The sequence below is a fragment of the Natator depressus genome, chromosome 25 (genome assembly GCF_965152275.1).
Source record: "Natator depressus isolate rNatDep1 chromosome 25, rNatDep2.hap1, whole genome shotgun sequence".
Taxonomy (NCBI): Eukaryota; Metazoa; Chordata; order Testudines; family Cheloniidae; genus Natator; species Natator depressus.
Window position 1 is genome coordinate 53,869 of NC_134258.1, and position 17,751 is coordinate 71,619.

Below are 17,751 nucleotides of genomic sequence, written 5' to 3' on the forward strand. Positions count from 1 at the left end.
TCCAATGTCACTCGGCTCTTCTACCAGCAAGTCAAAACACAGGAAGGATTTCCTCATTTGACAATACTGGGGTTGTCTGAGGGTCTGTCCACACTGCACACTGAGCCTGTCTCTATGTGGCCTGGGCTTGCTGACTTGTGTTGCCAAGCCGGTGTTTGAGCATCCAGACAGCAGGGGAAACTCAGGCCTCACACTGTGTCTGTCTGTCAAGGTTCCTTCCCCACTCTGAACGCTAGGGTACAGATGTGGGGACCTACAGGAAAACTTCCTAAGCTTACTTTTACCAGCTTAGGTTAAAACTTCCCCAAGGTACAAACTATTTTACCTTTTGCCCTTGGACTTTCGCTGCTACCACCAAAAGTCTAACCGGGTTAGACCCCCAAAAATCCCCACCAAAACATTGCACCCCCCTTCCTGGGGAAGGTTTGGTAAAAATCCTCGCCAATTTGCATAGGTGACCACAGACCCAGACCCTTGGATCTTAAGAACAATAAAAAAGCATTCAGTTTCTAAGAAGAAGAATTTTAATAGAAGAAAAAGTAAAAAGAATCACTTCTGTAAACTCAGGATGGTGAATACCTTACAGGGTAATTAGATTCAAAACATCGAGAATCCCTCTAGGCAAAACCTTAAGTTACAAAAAGACACAAAAAGAGGAATATCCATTCCATTCAGCACAGCTTATTTTCTCACCCATTTAAAGGAATCAGAATCTAACGCACATGTAGCTAGATTACTTACGAAGTTCTAAGACGCCATTCCTATTCTGTCCCCGGCAAAAGCATCACACAGACAGATCCAGACCCTTTGTTTCTTCCTCCCCCCAGCTTTTGAAAGTATCTTGTTTCCTCATTGGTCATTTTGGTGAGGTGCCAGTGAGGTTATCCTAGCTTCTTAACCCTTTACAGGTGAGAGGGTTTTTCCTCTGGCCAGGAGGGATTTCAAGGTGGTTAGCCTTCCCTTTCTATTTATGACTCTATCCTACCGCAGTAAGTCGTCCTAAGTTACGCTGCTCCAGCTGCGTGAATAACAGAGCTGGATTTGACGTCGCTTCGGTCGACTTACTGCTGTGTCTACACTGGGCTGGGTCGACGGGAGACGCTCTTCGGTCGACTTCCCTTCCTCCTGCCGTTCCCGGCGCAGTCCCAACGGCGACCGGAGAGCGCTCTGCTGTCAATTTCATGGGTCTTCACTCGACCCCCACGACATCAACCCCCAGTGGATCCACCGCAGCAAACAGAGCCTCCCAACCGTGCTGCCCCATCCACACGGCACGACTTAGACCCAAGTGGGAAATTCAGCTCCTGTGGGGTGTGTCACCCTCAGCCGCTGGAGATGCTCCTCGAGTCTCCAGGGATTCCTGCCCTAACTGCTCTCCAGCCAGTTTGTGTCCATACGCTCCCCGCGGGGAGGCTGTGAGTGGCCTGGTTACAAGCGCTGGTTGCTCAGGCCTGGCAGGGAAGGGAAGCTCCGGGCAGCACTGACAGTCTGGAGATCCCTCCGGGGAAGCACAGTCGGTGGGTGGAACAGGCGGGGAGGGGAAGCTGTGGGGTCCTGCGGACGCCCTGAAACCAGCTCACAGACCCCCGGGGGTCACGCTGCCCTACACGCTGTTGCAGTAATGTTTGTACAAGGTGTGACGCTGAAAGAGCAGCTTGTGTCAGAGTGTGTTCAGGCCAACGGATGTGTGTGTTAGTAGAGATCAAAGCGACTGTTCAATGTGCAACTCTATTGGGTGTTTAAACCTGCTGAAAACTCGTGGAATGTTGTTTGCACTGTTTTCACGTCTCTGTGTCCTGTTACGCTGGAGTAGCAAAGAGTTGCCTTGTGTAGACCCCTGTCACTAAATAACCCCTCAAAGGAGAATGAAGGTGTGTGGAATGCAAATGGAGAAAAGGTTCATTTCCAAAGAAGGGGTGGTAAGAAGCAGGATTCCTGGGCGGGGGGCAGGAGGGTGTGGTTTGCACTGTTGTTGCCCAGGGTGGGAATGGGGAACTGGGCTCTGGCTTAAAGCGGTGTCGGGCTTCGAGGGGCTGGGTTCAGAGCTGGAGGTTGGGGTTGGGGTGAGGGTTGGGCTCCAGTTTTGGTTCAGGGGTTTCGAGTTGGGGGGCAGGTTATGGGGTCAGGGTTCCAGTTGGGTTCCGGGTAGGGGGTGGGGTTTAGATTTGGGGGGAGGGTTTGGCCAGCAGCAGCATAGAAGTGCGGGTGGCAATGGGGTGCCAGCCAATAGTGGTAAGTCGGGGGTCTTTTAGGTGGTTTTAGTGTCAGAAGCACCCTAGGGAGGGGGTAGGGTCGTGTTTACGACAGGGGGCTAAAGTGTTGGGGAAGGGGGTGGCAAGTTGAGCCATCCCACTTCGCACTTCCCACGCGGACACGCACAATACGCCCAACGCGCGGACGCACACACGTCACACACACACGATGACACAAACGGCACACAACACGACACACAAAATTAACAGACGACACAGACACACACACACCACGACATGGAAAGCATCACACACAAAACATCACACACATGACCCACAATATGTCACACACACACCCACTCAACACAACACGACCCACAACACGTCACACTCACACACTCAACACGACCCACAACACATCTCACACTCAACAAAACACTGAAGACAACACACACACAACCACATCTCATACACACATGACACACAACGTCTCACACACAGAAACACGTCTCTCACACACGCCGACACACACTCACGCACGGCAAACGACGTCTCTCACACACGCCAACACACACACACACAACACATGCCCACACACAGACACACGACACATGATGTCGCACACACGCTGACACACACACACATGCCGACACACAACGTCTCTCACATGCCGACACACACACATGACGTCTCTCACATGCCGACAAACACACATGCCGACACACACACGCCGACACACGACATCTCTCACACACGATGTCTCACACACACACACCGACACACACAGACCACACACACGCCGACACATGACACTGACACACACACGACGTCTCATACACAATAGCGACTCACACACACGACGTCTCACACACAACACCGACACACACGACACATGATGTCTCACACAGACGACACTGACACACACGACACCGACACACACCACAGACGATGACTGACACACACACATGACACATGACGTCTCACACACACACTCACGACCTCTCTCACACACGCCCACTCACCACACGCCCACACATGCCCACACATACAACACACGCCCACACACACACCACACCCGCCCACACACACACCACACATGACATGACGCCCACACACACACACACTACACACAACACATGCCCACACACACACGCCCACACACAACACACAACACAACACACGCCCACACACATACACCACACACCACACACAACACACGCCCATGCCCACACACACCCACACACCCGCCCATACCCGCCGACACACACACCCGCCGGCACACGACGTCTCACACACACAGAGCTGGCACACGATGTCTCACACACACAGACACGACACACACGACGTCTCACACACACGACACTGACACACACAACGTCTCACACACACAGAGACGACACACACACCGACACACACGACATCTCACACGCCCACGACACCGACACCAAGACACACAACGTCTCACATACACACACACGACGTCTCACACACCCACGACACGACATACGACACGTCACACGACACACAAGACGGGAGAGGACACGACACCGAAATCACACACGACACCGACACGCGACACACACACAAGACGGCAGAGGACACGACACCGAAATCACAACCCTGGAGATGACCCCCAGCGGGTGCGAGAGCGGAGCGGGGACGGGCGGGGTGAACTCGGTCTCTGGGCGGCGCGTGGGGCCGGTGTGGACGGGAGGGAAGAGGGCGGCAGGGCCGAGGGCGAGATTCCCAGCCCCCGTCGAGCGCTGTGGAGCGAGGGCTCCGGCTCGGCTCTCGCAGCGGCTCTGGCGAGGAATGGTGCTGGAGCTCTCGCCGGAGGGGAACACGGCAGGAGGGGCCTGAGCCGCTTGGGCCTCTTTCCAAGGAGGCGGAACCAGGCCTTCGCTCTCTGCCTTCTGCAGACCTGGCTGCGAGGTCAGTGCTTCCAGTTCCTCGTCCGCACTCGCTGTCGTCCTCCTCACCGGCCGTGGGCATCCTCGCTGGGGACGGGGCTCGGGGGGGTTAAGCCTGGGGAGGGGCCAGAGTCTGCTGAGCAGAGTGACTCTGTGGGGTGCCGTTAGAAAAGGGGCTTTTTGGTTGTGATGCTCAAGGTGTAATGGGAGGAGAGTGGAGGGCGGATCCCCGCCGTGTGGGAGAGGCAAACAGAGGAGCCTACAAGACGTTGCCGACTGAGATGGTGACTTACTTGTTTTTTCCCCTTGTGCTGGGTTTAGTAACAAGGAAAAAGAAGTCAAGCCTCAGAGTCTACTGCCCTCATGCGACGGAAAGTGAGTGAGAGCAGTGAGCCTGTGACCGTTGGTGATGCCAGGCAAGAGGCCTCCATCTGGGAGCCGAGCAATCGCCAGTCTCGATGAGGTAAGTGTCTGGTTTGGTGAGGACTCTGCTCACGCCCCACCTAAGTCCGGGTAGGGAAGCCCCGTAAATTAGGGTTCGGTTTGTAAGAAAAGGTTCCTGATCAGCTGTGGTTATAAGGGAGAAAAGGTCCCCATTTTCAGAGGCTGCTCGTTTCTCTGGTCAGGAACGGTGTCTCCTCCGCAGCAGAAGGTTGGATCCAAGAGGATGACTCCAGGTGGTGAGTGGCTTGCCCTGCTCTCATGTTTCTCTGTCTTCTCTCGTGTGTTCGCCAACTCTCTCTCTCTCTTCTCTCCTCTTCTCTCCTCGTGCCGTGTCCCTTCACAGGACACGGGTAGGTGTGCATTCCCACAGGTGAGGTCTCAGGAGCCATGGAGAAGTCGGAGCTGAGGAAAATCATGCCGGGCAGTGGGTGCGAGGGTGGAGTGGTGACTGTCGGGGTTAACTCTGTCTCGGTTCATCGCGTGGGGCTGATGCGCGGATGAAGGCAAGATTTCCAGCACCAATGGAGCATTGTATAATGATAGCCTACGCGATGTGGCCCACTGAGATGGTAACTTATTTGTTTTTCCTCCTTGGTCTGGGTTTAGTACAAACAGTTGACTTCCCCTCATCGGATGGAAAGCGAGCGAGAGCGGTGAGCCCGCGAGCACTGTTGGTGCAGCCAGGAGTCATCCGGTTGGAAGCCGAGCAGTCGCGAATGTCAGTGAGATAAGTGTCTGGTTTGGTTAAGGCTTTGCTCACGGCCCGCCTGGCTCCAGGTAGGGACTCCCCATCAGCTGGGGCTGGGTTTGTAAGAAAAGGTTCCTGACCAGCTGTGGTTAGGAGAGAGACAAGGTCCCCATTTTCAGGGGCTGCTCATTTCTCTGGCCAGGAACGGTGTCTCCTTCGCAGGAGAAGGTGGCATCTAGGAGGATGACTCCAGCTGGTGAGTTGCTTGCCTTCCTCCCATATTTTTCTCTCTTCTCTTGTGTGTTGGCCAACTTTCTCAGTCTCTCTCTCCTCTGCTCTCCTGGTGCCGCCTCCCTTTGTAGGACACGGGTAGGTGTGCATTCCCACAGGTGAGGTCTCGGGAGCCATGGAAAAGTCGGAGCGGACGAAAATCATGCAGGGCAGTAGAAAGGCTGCTGAAAGTACCTGAAGAGACAAAGGAAATGAGAAGGGGGAAGTCCAGACTAAGACAGGAGTCTAGTCTGTAAAGAGAAACAACGGGAAGTCTAAGCTACAGAAACTCTTCAAGATGCCAAAAGACATTTAGGATGGGAAATTACTTCTTGAATCCAGTCTCTTTAAGATCTTAGGCTTAGTATGCGTGTGTATTTGTATTTGCTTAGTAATCTGCCTTCTTCTGTTTGCTATCCCTTATAATCACTGAAAATCTACCTTTTATAGTGAAACTATTTTTTGTTTATTATTATTATTAAACTCAGTTTGTGCAACTGGTGCTCCGTGAGGGAAATGCTTTGTGTATTACTCCAAGGGGCCGCCCGGTTTCACTCTTGCTCCATGAGGGAAATGATTTGAGCATGACCTGAATTGGCCACCCGGTGTCACTGTTGGTCCAGGAGGGAAATGATTTCTGCATTGCACTGACTGGCCACCCGGTGTCACTGTTGCTCCGTTAGGGAAATTATTTGTGCATTACCCTGAGTGGCCACCGAGTGTCACTGTTGCTCCATGAGGGAAATGCTTTGTGCAATCCCTGGATTAGCCACCCAGTGTCACTGTTGCGCCACGAGGGAAATTGTTGGTGCATTACCCTGAGTGGTGTGAAGGAAAAGTTAGCATATGTGACTCCATTTTGGTTTGAGGCCCACTATTGTCTAAAAGCAAGCACATCGTGCACCAGGAGGAGTGTTTCTTAGATACTGCATTCCTGTGAAAATCCTCCGCCCTCCGCGCCCTTGTCTCCAGCCTGTTTTATCTCCCGGTTTCTGTTCTTTGTCTGTTCCTAACTCCCTGCCTCCTGGCCTTGATGTGGGCCTCCCATCCTGATCAGAAAAGTTACTGGTGCATTGCTTTAGGACCATGCAATGTAGTTGAAGTCATGGTTTAGCACGGGGAATGTACCTAGCCGGGATAGGTGGTAGATAAGGGAAGGGTTTGTCTATTGGCTAAGGTTTCCGATGCACGAGGGCAACGTGCTTTGCTGAAAGGTCTATAAATCTTTGTATAACCTGCATGCGGGGTCCCCTCCTGATGAGCAGGGGGGCACCACGCTCGAGCGTAATAAACTTAGTCTTTTTGGGAACCCTGCCATTGTGGACTTCGTTCGTGTGCCTCAGCCTAGACTCGAACTGTGCGGGACCAATCAGGTATCATTCGCAGCAGTTCCTGTGCGTGACCTATCGGGTATAATTCGCAGCAGTTCCTGTGCGTGACCTATCGGGTATAATTCGTAACAGTGGCCACCCACTCTCACTGTTGCTCTGTGAGGGAAATGGTTTGTGCATTATCTGGATTGGCCACCTGGTGTCACTGTTTCTCCATGAGGGAAATGGTTTGTGCATTACCCTGAGTGGCCACCCGGTGTCACTGTTCCTGTAGGAGGGAAATGATTTGTGCACGATTTGAATTCGCCACCCGGGGTCACTGTTGCTCCGTGAGGGAAATGGTTTGTGCAGTACCCTGAGGGGCCACCTGGGGTCACTGTTGCTCCGTGAGGGAAATGGTTTGTGCAGTACCCTGAGGGGCCACCCGGGGTCACTGTTGCTCCATGAGGAAATGCTTTGTGCATGACCTGAATTGGCCACATACATCACTGTTGCTCCGGGGGGGGGGGGGGGGGATTGTTTGTGTGTTTCTCCTGAGTGGCCACGTTGTGTCACTCTTCCTCCATGAGGGGAATGCTTTGTGCATTACCCTGTGTGGCCACCCAAGACAACACACACATCACACACAAAACATCACACACACAAAACACGACAGACGACACTGACACACACACACACAACACGACACCGACACACAGAGAGAGAACACGTCACACACACAGAAACACGTCTCTCACACACACACAACACAGGACACCGACACACAAACAACATGACACACAAATAAAATGACACACAAAACAGCACACAACACGACACACAAAAATCACACAGAACACACGACACCGACACATACACACACACACACACACATGAGACGAGGCACAAAACGGCAGACAACGTGACACAGAAATCACACACGACACCGACACACACACACACACGAGACGAGGCACAAAACGGCAGACAACGTGACACAGAAATCACACACGACACCGACACACACACACACACGAGATGAGGCACAAAACGGCAGACAACGTGACAAAGAAATCACACACAACACCCACCCACCCACACACACACACACAAGACGACTCACAAAACGGCAGAAAAAGTGACACAGAAATCACACATGACACCGACACACACACACACACACGAGATGACGCACAAAACGGCAGACAACATGACACAGAAATCACACGACACCGACACCCACACACTGTAGTAGATAAAAGTTGGTAAACAAGAATATTAATCAACGTCATGCATTCCTTTGTTGTGTCTTTTTGCGGTAGGAGTATGCAATGTGTAGGGGGGAGAAATATAATAAAAGGGGAAGGTGGAAAGCTGGGGGCAGCAGCCCATTTCAGCTGACCAGCCTGCTTGCTTGCATAAAGCTGTGTTCTGTCTCATCATTGAACCGCCACAACACACAATATGACACACAACACCTCACATGACACACAAAACGGCACATGTGACACACACACACAACACGATGCACAAAACATCGCACACAGAATATCACACACCCACACACAACACGACACACACACAGACAACACGACACATGACACCGACACACGACACACAAAACGGCACACGACACGAGACACAAAAATCTCACACAACACATGACACCGACACACACAACATGCACACAAAACGGCACACAACACGGCACACACCGTCACATGCACACAACACAGCATACAGCAGGGCACACACACACACTCAACATGGACCACAACACGCACACATAAACACGTCTCACACACACAAAACGACACACAAGTCACACACACAACATGTCACACGACACATGCAACAGGACACACACAACACGTCACACAGCAGAAGGTTTCATCTAGGAGGAGGATGTCCCGGGGTCCCCGGGCAATGCTCTGGAACTGCTCCCCAGGAAGCCAGGCAGGACTCTGGGGAAGTCTCCTCGCGGGGAGCAGCCTGTCTGCAGGACACACAGCTCCCCCGGCTCCACCTTCCTGGCTCTGACCTCGGAGCCTTCAGCCTCCTCTGCCCCTCCCTGCGCTTCCCACAGCCAGTCCGCCCAGGCGGGGTCCTGGGGGAGCCACAGGGTCCTGCCCCCCAACTCCGCAGTCAGACGGGACTCTCAGCCAGCCAGGAAAACAGAGGTTTATTAGACGACAGGGACATGGTCTAACACAGAGCCCAGAGCTTGTAGGTGCAGAGAACAGGACCCCTCAGCCGGGTCCATTTTGGGGGGCAGTGAGCCAGACAACCCCGTCTGCCCTTCACTCCATGTCTCCAGCCAGCCCCCATCTGAAACTCCCCCCAGCCCCTCCTCCTCTGGGCTTTGTCCCTGTCCCCGGCCAGGAGGGCACCTGATTCCTTTGTTCTCCAACCCTTTAGCTCTCACCTTGCAGGGGGGAAGGGCCCAGGCCATCAGGTGACAGGAAAGAGGGTGTCGGCCATTCTCTGTGTCCAGACCCCTGCACACACCTGCCCTCCAGAGCTCTGCAACGATCATACACCCTTACCCCACCCCCTAGATCCTTAAGAACTGCATAGGGGAAACTGAGGCACCCCCACACGATTCAGAGGAAACATGAAGTCCCGCTTCATCACAGATGACTCCAGGAGGTGAGTTGCTTGCTATCCTACCATGTTTTTCTCTGTCTCTCCTCTAGTATGTTGGCCATCACACACACTCTGTCTCTGTCTCTCTCTCTCTGTCCTTGCCTTTCCCTGTGCTGTCTCCCTTCACAGGACACGGGCAGGCACGCTAGGTGTGCATCCCCGCAGGCTGTCTCGGAAGCCAAGAAGCAGTAGGAGGGGACGAAAATCATGCAGGGCAGTGGGTGCGAGAGTGGAGCGGTGACTGTCGGTGTTAACTCCGTCTCTGTGCGTCGAGTGGGGCTGATGTGGATGGGATGAAAGAGTGAGGCAGGGCTGAGGGCAAGATTTCCAGCACCCATGGAGCTTTGTGGAGTGATGGCTCATGCTTGGCTTTTGCAGCTGCTTTCGCAGAGGAATTGTCCAGGAGCCGGAGGAGAATATGGCAGGAGTGGACCTGTGTGTGTCCGTCTGCCGACAGTGGCCAGGGCCAGGTGCCCCAGAGGGAATGAACAGACAGGAATCATGCCGGGATCCATCCCTTGTCGCCCCATCCCCAGCTTCTGACAAACAGAGGTTAGGGACACCATCCTTGCCCATCCTGGCTAATCCCCATCGACGGAGTCTTGTTGTGTGTGTTTGTGTATGTGCGACGTGTGTAGCGTTTTCTGTCTGTGTGACATGGTGTGTGTCATGTTGTGCATGTGTGAGACATGTTTGTGAGTGTGATGTGCAATGTGCTGTGCGTGCGTGCGACGCGCAAGGTTTTGTGTGTGTGAAGTGCGATGTGCTGTGTGTATGACGTATGATGGAGTCTTGTGTTCAGTGTGTCTGTGTGTTGAGTTTTGTGCCGTTTTGTGTGTCATGTTGAGTGTGTGTTGTGTGGTTGTGGTGTCATGAGACGTGTTGTGTGTATGTCGTGTGTGTCGCACACACAGACACAACACATCACACACTGCACGCACAACACGTCGTGTGTAGCACGTCGCACACATGTCACACGCACACACACAGCACGTTGCACATCACACGCACAACATGTCGCATGTAGCACGCACACATACAAAACGCATACATACAAAACATTGCACGTCGCATGAACACACACAACACGTCGCCTGTCGCACGATGCACATCGCACATAGCGCAGCCACATACAACACGTCAAACATCGCACTCACAACATGTCGCATGTCGAACGTCATACACACAGCACATCGCACTTCACACACACAAAACCTTGCGCGTCGCACGCACGCACAGCACATCGCACGTCACACTCACAAACATGTCTCACACACGCACATGACACACACCATGTCACACAGACAGAAAACACTACACACGTCACACATACACAAACACACACAACACAACACACAACATGTCACATACACAGCACAACACACAAAAAAGCACACAACACAACACAAGCACACAAGGATCCCTCGGAAGGGAGAAGACGACGTGAGAATCAGACTCTTCCAGCAACGAGCCACATTTGCCCAGTGCTGACGCTGTCAGGCCTCCGAGTTTTGGGCCAGAAACCAACAGCCAAATCGAGCTGGAAAATTGAACCACTTGCAAATGGCCCTTCTAGCGTGTCACCAGACCGTAGGCGACCGTCTGGGGGTGAGCTGTGGGCTCCCGAGAGGTAGAATCCAGGGCCTGCCTCTTCGCTTCCCACGGCCAGGTATTTTCAGCCCCCAACAATTAGGGGAAGAACAGGGAGATGAAAAGCCAAAGAAAGTTTCAAGAGTTCTCCTTCCTGGCTGAGCTGGCTGCGCTGCCCAGGTCACGGATGGTCATTCTGGGGAGGGATGTGGGTCTGGTCCACTTTGAAGGCGGTTGATCTGGGGAAGGATGTTGGTCTCAGATATCTGGAGGATTGGCCCAGAGCCCAGTCCTGTGGGGGCACAGCTGGTGGTCCTCATCCTCCTCTGTCTGCCTCTCTTCTGCCAGAGAAGGCAAGCCAGGCGAGTACCAATAATGATGCTGTCAATAAAATGGAATCAAGTTGTGGATGTTTTTTCTTTTCAAAAATATTTTCACACTTTTCAATTGGCCCCTGGTAGTTCCGATGAGAAATGTGAAGGAGGAGATATTGGAACAGTTCCCTCTTCGTGGGAGCAACAGCTGGCTGGGGTTTTGGCTGCTCAGGCTTTTGTTCCCTGGTTTTACCCACTGGGGTTTCTTTTGCATGTTTTCTTTCATAACGTATTTGATGTACCTGTGTGTAACTTTTTGCCCTAAGGCACACAGCTGTACACGTTTTATCTACAATCTTTACAAGTTGAAGTTGCAGATGGAGGGGGCTCCCAGCAATGGCAGCCTTAAGGGGGTGGGCGGCTAGAAGCTGGGGACTAGATCGGGACCCCCCAACACTTACTGGTCTCTCTGCCCTGCAGTTTTAGTCCCCCCGGATTAGCCTGATTATCACAACAAAATTTTGTTTCTCCTGCTGCTAACAGCCCACCTTCATCGATTGGTCTTGTTAAGAGTTGCTATGGCAACCCCCATTTTCTCGTCTTCTCTGTATCGATATATCTATATCTATATCTTCCTGCTGTATTTTCCCCTGCATGCATCTGATGAAGTGGGCTTTAGCCCCTGAAAGCTTATGCTCAGATAAATTGGTTAGTCTCTAAGGTGCCACAAGTCCTCCTCATTCGCTTTTCCTGACTGATTGTGCTGGGTGCTCTGCTTGGCTCCAGCGCTTCGGTCCCTCAGCTACCAAGGCCACCTGGGAACCCTGATCGATTCCAGCTTCAAGGAGTGCTGAGATCCATCTGTCTCTTTCTGTGCCTCTGTCTCTCTCTAGGAATAGCCTCCTGACCCTGCCTCCTGTGATCTGTTATAGTTTGCTAGCCTCCCACCCCACCTCCATGGGTGTTTTTGGCTTCTCCATGCACTCTGCAGCAACGCTCCTTGTACCCAAGCTAAAGATCCCTGCAGCCCCAAAAGTCCTTGGGGATTTGCTCATCAAGTGGGTTACTAGCGGAATGGTTGTGGGGTGAAGGTGGGGATAGGGAGGTGCTGAACCTGGGGGCAGAGAAGGGTGGCAGATTAAGGTGTTGCTCAGCCCAGCCCGCTGAGTCCAAGGACATATGAGGGGACCAGGTTTAAATTGCTGTTCGATCCAGCCCACTGAGTCCCGGGACACATCTGGTGTCAGCTTGCGAGTGCTGATGACCCAGTCCTCTCTGACATGCCATGTTCATGTGTGTGTGCCTGTGTGTCTGTTCACGTTCATCAGATTTGGGGGCTGGAAGGCGTTCTTTTTTGGGGAGTGTCACCCCCGCACACACCCCCACACACTCAGTGGTAGTGCAAGGGTTCAAGCAGGCGTTCTTTTTGGGGAGACTAACCCCCATTGCGCTGCCCAGGAGAAGGGGGAAGTGGGAGCCTGCAGCGCCATCTAGCGGCCAAAGGAGAAATCGCCGGCTTCTGGACCTGTGTGCGCCCTTGGTTCGCTTCACATGCAAAGCTGTGTCACGCCAGGTTGGGAAAACGGGGTTCTGCTGCACAACATCATCCTCTGGAATGACTCAACCCGATAGGACACCTCCTACGATACACTGCTACGAGTGACACCCTCAAACAGGTCGCCACAACTCCCCAGCCTCCCCCCACCGGGAGGCAGGTGTGAGAGGATTGTTCTCCCCAACTGACAGAGGGAGAAACAAAGGCAGAGAAAGGTGAAGGGCCTTGTCTTCCGTCACACAACCTGTCGGGATAGAGTTGGGAACAGGACCCGGGTGTCCTGGCTTTCAAACGTAGCATCAGTCTGGAGTTTCACACACTGAATGATCAGAATAAAGTCACCTGCAATGAGCTACAGACCAACAACCATTCACACTGATTCTTCAGCAAGTGTTTTAGAAGCACGAGAACACCAGCGAGAACCAGGAACGGCTCAGAGACAATCAGCAGCGAGAAGGAGAACAATTCACCAAGCAGATGATTGGTTCTGCCTTATTTGCTGGGCCTTAAACGAGAACAACAAAGTCCTGAATCTCCTCCCTGCCACGAGACCCCCTGCTCAGCCAATCAGCATGGAGACTCTGGCGGTGGGCTGAGGGTTCCCCAGAGGGCCCAGGGATGGCTCAGATCACCGGTGAGGATCACTCTCAGAGCACGCTTCCTGTCCCATCTCTTTGGGAGGCCTCCCACCATGAGGGCTACAGAGCAGCCCCCTCCTCGCCAGTGGAGGGAGGGAAGCAGGAAAAGGGAAACCAAAAAAGACAAACCCCAAGGATTCGAAGGGACAAAGGCCTAGCTAGGGGAAAATTGTCCCACCTTAACCTCCTGTTTTCCGTGCTGAGAATTTGGCCAGCACCGGGTGGATCAGGCTCCCTCGGTACCAAACCTTTCTGGGGCTCTTACCTTCTCCACAGGGACGTCTGTCTTCTCGCTCAATGAGCAGTGGGAAAGGAGAAAACTCCAGAGAGGCTCACCTCGCGCTCACATACGAGAGCCTGAATTCTCTCTCCGTCCTCAAGGAGACACCTCAAGAAGGAGACTCCCTGCAGCAAAGCCCCGGGGGTCTCTGAGATCCCCCTGCCCTGCAGCCTGTCCTCCCTGGCCCTTGTCGTGGACTCTCTGTGAGGTCACCGCCTCCCAACCTCCTTTCGCCAATCAGCTGAGTGCTGCAAAAGGCCCTTGTGATGTCACTGCCAGCCCCACCCCTGCCCTGCAGGGCTCATGTCCTGCCCCGAGCCGGCTCCTGTACGTGTTTGAGCTGCTCTCCCTGGGTCATGTATGTGAGGGGGGGGACACCATCTATTCGGGGGCACCATCACAGGGCCTAATAACATCAGCCACACTATCAGAGGCTCGTTCACCTGCACATCCACCAATGTGATATATGCCATCATGTGCCAGCAATGCGCCTCTGCCATGTACATTGGTCAAACTGGACAGTCTCTACGTAAAAGAATAAATGGACACAAATCAGATGTCAAGAATTATAACATTCATAAACCAGTCGAAGAACACTTCAATATCTCTGGTCACGCGATTACAGACATGAAAGTTGCGATATTACAACAAAAAAACTTCAGTTCCAGACTCCAGCGAGAGACTGTTGAATTGGAATTCATTTGCAAATTGGATACAATTAACTTAGGCTTGAATAGAGACTGGGAGTGGCTAATTCATTATGCAAGGTAACCTATTTCCCCTTGTTTTTTCCTACCTTCCGCCCCCTCCTCAGACGTTCTTGTTAAACCCTGGATTTGTGCTGGAAATGGCCTACCTTGATTATCATACACATTGTAAGGAGAGTGGTCACTTTAGATAAGCTATTACCAACAGGAGAGTGGGTTTGTGTCTGTGTGTGGGGGGGGGGGGCGGGGGCGGGGAGAAAACCTGAATTTGTGCTGGAAATGGCCCAACTTGATTATCATACACATTATAAGGCGAGTGATCACTTTAGATAAGCTATTACCAGCAGGAGAGTGGGGTGGGGGGAGGTATTTTTTCATGCTTTGTGTGTATAAAAAGATCTTCTACTCTTTCCACAGTATGCATCCGATGAAGTGAGCTATAGCTCAGGAAAGCTTATGCTCAAATAAATTAGTTAGTCTCTAAGGTGCCACAAGTACTCCTTTTCTTTTTGCGAATACAGACTAACACGGCTGTTACTCTGAAACACTTCCCTTGGGAGTCTGGAGGAAATTGATGCTGTGGGGGGCAGGGAATTGACCCCAAGGCCACACTTGTGAGTCTGTATCATAACACACATGCACAACAGCACTGCGCGAAGTATGTACACGTCACCTTAACTCTGATGTTTCCTAACATTTAAAGGCCTGGTCTCCAGGGTGTTCTTTGTGCTTCTAGATCGATTTTGGGGAGAGATGCAATCATTTAGTTCAGAGTGGGAGCCGTGTTAGTCTGTATTAGCAAAAAACAAAAACAAAAACAAAACGAGGAGTAGTTCTGGCACCTTAGAGACTAACAAAGGTATTTGGGCACATTTGATGGTGTGGCTGACATGATTAGGTCCTAGGATGGTGTCCCTAGACTAGATATGTGGACAGAGTTGGCAATGGGTTTGTTGCAAGGATAGGTTCCTGGGTTAGTGTTTTTGTTGTGTGGTTTCTGGTGAGTATTTGCTTCAGGTTGGGGGACTGTCTGTAAGCGAGGACTGGCCTGTCTCCCAAGATCTGTGAGAGTGCGGGATCATCCTTCAGAATAGATTGTAGATCCTTGATCCTGCCCTGGAGATCTTTTAGTTGGGGGCTGAAGGTGATGGCTGGTGGCGTTCTGTTCCTTTCTTTGTTGGGCCTGTCCTGGAGTAGGTGACTTCTGGGTATTCTTCCTTTCAGCAGGTGGGGATTGTAGTTTGAAGAATGCTTGATAGAGATCCTGGAGGTGTTTTTTTCTCTGTCTGAGGGATTGGAGCAAATGCGGTGGTATTTTAGAGCTTGGCTGAAGACAACGGATCGTGTGATGTGGTCTGGATGAAAGCTGGAGGCATGTAGGTAAGCATAGCGGTCCAGGATAGGGTGGTGTTTATGTGACCATCGCTTATTAGCACTGTAGTATCCAGGAAGTGGGTATCTTGTGTGGCCTCTCCTTCTGCCCCTCCACCCCCACCAACATGATACAGTTCTGCGGTGACCTGGAATCCTACTTTCCACGTCTCCGACGGAAGGAATATTTCCAACACACCTCTGAACAACACTAATCCACAGAGACCTTCCTACCAACACGACAAAAAGAAGGATTCTGCCTGAAGGTCGAAACAGTAGACGGGACTTCAACTCGAGTGCTTCAGCCGACAAGCACGGGCTGAAGTGGTCGAAAAGCAGCATCACTTGGTCCATAACCTCAGCCGTGCAGAACACAACACCGTCCACAGCCTCAGGAACAACTCTGACATCCGAATCAAAAAGGCTGACAAAGGAGGTGCTGTCGTCATCCTGAATAGGTTGGAATATGAACAAGAGACTGCTCGGCAGCTCTCCAGCTCCACATTCTCCAGCCCATTCCCCTCTGATCCCACTCAGGGTGACCAAGAGAAACTGCACCATCTGCTCAAGAAACTCCCTGAAAAAGCACAAGAACAAATCTGCACAGACACGCCCCTGGCACCCCGACCAGGGGTCTTCTATCTGCTACCCAAGATCCATAAACCTGGAAATCCTGGACGCCCCGTCATCTCAGGCATCTCTGGCTAGGGGCGCTGGTCATGTAGGGCCTGAGGAGAGAGTCAACATAGCCAGATAATCCTGCTGTCTGGATGCCAATGCCTGAGATGATTTCATCGCAGTCTCTGACGAGGGGGTTCAGGCTCCAGTGCTCTGCTCTGTTTTCCCAGCCCTGTCCAGGGGGTTGTTTCCAGTTTCAGAAATGGGGCAATGTTCACACACTCCCAATGGGTCTTTGCATAAATTAGGCCCTAAGCCAGGGGCAGGCAAATTTTGGCCTGATGCTGGATCGGGTTTCAGAAATTGTAGGGAGGGACAGTTAGGGGAGGCTGGGCCTCCTCAAACAGCAAGGCATGGCCCGGCCCCCGCCCCCATCCGACCCCCACTTCTCGAGCCCGGACGGCTGCCCCGGGCCTCCGGCCCCATCCAACCCTTCTGTTCCCTGAGGGGCCCCCCAGGACCCTTGCCCCATCCAACCCGCCGTGCTCTCTGTCCCCTGACCACCCCCGGATTCCTCCACCCCTAATTGTCCCCCGCTGCCCCATCCATCCCCTCTTCTCCTTCCTGACTGCCCGCCCCCCCCGTGACCCATGCCCCATGCAACCACCTTTTCTCCCTGACTGGCCCGAGACTCTCCGCCTCAACTGACCCCTGCCCTAACTGCCCCCCATCGCCCCATCCAACCCCTCCTCTCCTTCCTGACTTGCCCCCGGGACCCCTGCCCCATCCAATCACCCCTTGTCTCTGACCGCCCCGGGAGCTCCTGCCCCTATTCAACCCCCTGTTCTCCGTTGTCTGATGGCCCCGACCCCTATCCACCCCCCAGCTTCTGACCACCCCCCGAACTCCCGTGCCCTCTATCCCACCCCTTGCCCACTCCCTGCCCCCTTACCGCGTTGCCTGGAGCACCAGTAGCTGGGGGGCGGCAGCCATGGCCTGGTGCCACCACACTACCCCTCCCCACAGCCCCGTGGGGCCGCCTCCCCACAAGTCCCCAGACCCCAGTGTGGCCGTGCCACTCCACAATCCCCCACCGACTGTCCTCCTCGCCCCAACCCAGGGTGCAGCCGCCCCATGCAGCTGAGCCACTCCACCCCACAGACCCCTCCCCTCCCTACAGCCCCCCACAGCCATGCTGTGTCCCCCTGGGGGCGGCCA

General features: G+C 53.2%; 1 long non-coding RNA gene across 1 annotated transcript in view; it reads right to left on the reverse strand.

Moving 5' to 3' along the window:
• Positions 1-5,261: 5,261 nt before the first annotated feature.
• The window catches only part of LOC141977774 (uncharacterized), a 61,008-nt gene continuing 48,518 nt past the window's right edge, over positions 5,262-17,751 (reverse strand). The window contains exon 3 of the long non-coding RNA XR_012636282.1: positions 5,262-5,699. This is a non-coding gene — a long non-coding RNA (uncharacterized LOC141977774). The remainder of the gene's footprint in view (positions 5,700-17,751) is intronic.